This window comes from Plecotus auritus (assembly GCF_963455305.1).
Source record: "Plecotus auritus genome assembly, chromosome: 3".
Lineage (NCBI taxonomy): Eukaryota > Metazoa > Chordata > Mammalia > Chiroptera > Vespertilionidae > Plecotus > Plecotus auritus.
The window spans coordinates 116,379,889-116,382,640 of record NC_137772.1 but is presented as its reverse complement, the minus strand read 5'-3'; the positions used below and the strand labels follow the sequence as shown (position 1 = coordinate 116,382,640).

The 2,752-nt window shown below is 45.3% G+C and overlaps 1 pseudogene across 1 annotated transcript; it reads right to left on the bottom strand.

The window, feature by feature from the left end:
• Nucleotides 1-205: 205 nt before the first annotated feature.
• LOC308244802 (GTP-binding nuclear protein Ran-like) lies at nt 206-815 on the bottom strand (annotated as a pseudogene). The gene has a single exon. The product of its transcript is annotated as a GTP-binding nuclear protein Ran-like (transcript).
• Nucleotides 816-2,752: the final 1,937 nt, after the last annotated feature.

The following is a 2,752-nucleotide window of genomic DNA, read 5'->3' as shown; positions in this document are numbered from 1 at the left end:
GAAGCCCATTCATCTTTCAGCATCCCAGAATCAAGCACAGGTTCTGCTTAGCTATATACTAAAATGGCAAACACATGGAACCACTGACATCACAGGACAGTTGCCTATAAAACTAGACTCCTGACACTGGGCTCCAGCTTCCCTCTCACATGTCGTCATCCTTGTCTGGGAGCGGGGTGGTCTGAGCAACCTCGAGATCGTGCTCCTACTGTGCTGCCAGCGCAGGGTCCATAACCACCTCTGGAGGGGCAAGAGCAGGCATCGTGACGAACTCCAAGTTAGGGTCTCCGATTAGTTTTCTAGCAAGCCAGAGGAAGGGCTTTTCAAAGTTGTAGTTACTTTTGGCAGAAATGTTGTAGTACTGAATTGCCTGTCGGTGGAAGACAATTGATTTTGCCTTCACTTTCCTGTCCTTGATGTCCACTTTGTTGCCACACAAGACAATGGGGATGTTCTCACACACACGCACCAGATCTCGATGCCAGTTAGGCACATTCTTATAAGTAACTCTCAAAGTTACATCAAACATTATGATAGCACGCTGGGCTTGGATGTAGTAGCCATCTTGCAGCCCCCCCCCCCCCGCCCGCCCCCCGCTCCACAACTTCTCCTGGCCGGTCGTATCCCGCACGTTGAACGATGGGCCCTCAGTTGGTGTGAAACACGAGGGGTTGCACCTCCACGCCCAGGGTGGCTACATACTTCTTCTCCAATTCGCCCTTCAGGTGACGTTTCACGAAAGTTGTTTTCCCAGTCCCCCGTCACCAACCCATACAAGTTTGAACTGAACTTGGGGGTTCTCCTTGGGCGGCCATGGTGATGTCACTTCCAGAACCGTCTCCCGGGCCATCTTACCGAGAGCTGGAAAGATGGCGGAAGCCTTGTTTCTTTTTTTTGTAAATTTATCTTTATTATTGAAAGTATTACAGATGTCCCTTCTCCCGCATTGATTCCCTTTTCAATAGTCACTCTGTTCCCATCTCCCACTCTTCTCCTTCTGATGATATACACTTTATTCTTATATTGCTTTTTTTTCTAATACAGTCTGACAGTTCTTGTAGAGTTTTTTTTTTCTCTCTAAAGTCTCACTCTTCTTCCATCTGCATCATTTCTAGATTTCTATCTTCAATATCACCATTCTTTCTTCCATATGGTCTGCTCTGTTACCTAACTGAAAAGGCAGAGACTCCATTTTTGTGCTAGGCCCTTCCTCCTGTCCCCCGAATAACCTCCCTTCCGAGAAAAACTACAAGAAAGCAGCTAGGCCCAAATTGGGCTATACCGTAGCATGCTCCTTCACCCATCAGGTGCCAGGGCCAGCCTGACAGGTTGAACCAGGCTGAGGTAGGGAGGTGGGAATTGAGGAAAGAAAGAAAGACAGGAGAGCGGGATCTGGAGGACTACAGATCATCAAGAGACTGCAGCAAGTTTATTAACTGCGTAATGCCTTTTGTGCACAGAACACTGAATAGGAGGTCTGTCAAGAGGAATGTATTCTTTGTTCCTCTTAATCTCTAAGGGAGAGACAGAGCAGAGGGACAAATTCTCAGTACAGCAAATCTCAGTAAATAGTTACAGACTTCTTGGTAAGCTATGAAAGGTTGCTCTCATTCTGCTGATAACTGCCATCCAGACAAGCCTGGGAAAACTGTGTGGGTAGGAGACACTCTTGCTAGTCCCTTCAGGTGACCTGGAACTGACCAATCGGGGTCAGCCAACTCGGGGGACCCTCCCCCTGCCCCAGACCCCTATAAAACCTTTGTCCTATTGAAGCTCTCTCTCTCTCCACCTCGCTGCTGTGCCGGTGTGTGTGGGACTGAGCTCGAGCTAGCTCGAATAAAGGCTCTTTGCTTTTGCATCAGACTCAGCTCCCTGGTGGTCTTTGGGGATCACGAAATCGGGGCATAACATAACCTTGCTAGTTCACTCTTCATCTCTTTTATTGAGTTCTTCATCTCCACAATTTCTATTTAGTTCTTTTTTAAAGTTTCAATCTTTTTGATAAAGTACTCATTTTGTTTGATTTTATTCAGAGTTCATTAAATTGCCTGGGTTTTCATATATTTCATTGAGTTTTTTCAGAACTGCAATCTTGAATTCATTTAAATCACATATTTTATGTCTTTCAGTTTATTTTCTGTAGATTTAAAATAAAAATTACTTTTTTAACTGTCTTGTTACCTTGGTTTTTCATGGTATTTGATAGATTCCTTCTCTATCTAAGTATCTAAGGGGATGGTATTACCTTTTTATAGAGTGGCACGTCTCTAGTAGATTGATAAGCAGCTTTTTTTTTTTTTTTTTTTTTTACAGTTAATGGCACTAAAACACAAGTTTTTTAGCTTCTTGTGCACTGCTCGGGCTGCTGCAATCTCTTCGGGGCAGTGGAAGATGCTCTTTATTCCCTGAGGATGTGGCTTACATCTCCTGTAACCAGGATGCCTCAGTCTCAGGGCATCACCCCATAAGGGAATGTGGTGGATGATGAAGAACTGAACCTGTGAAATCTCAGCACTGATCCTGCAACTAGAGGCTGCCTGAAGTGTAGCTACAATGGGTGCTGGCAGAGTGAGCTCAAAGAGGCCAGTTGGTGCCTTTGTGGCTTTGTATCCTCCCTGTAATGGAAACTGCCAGACTTTAGCTGCCTCACCTCTGTATCCATATACCTGTCACTGAGTTCCTGCATCTTGGGGGAAAAATGTTTCTGTAGCTCTAGTTGCATATTATGTGCTCTGTTGCCTGGCACTCACTG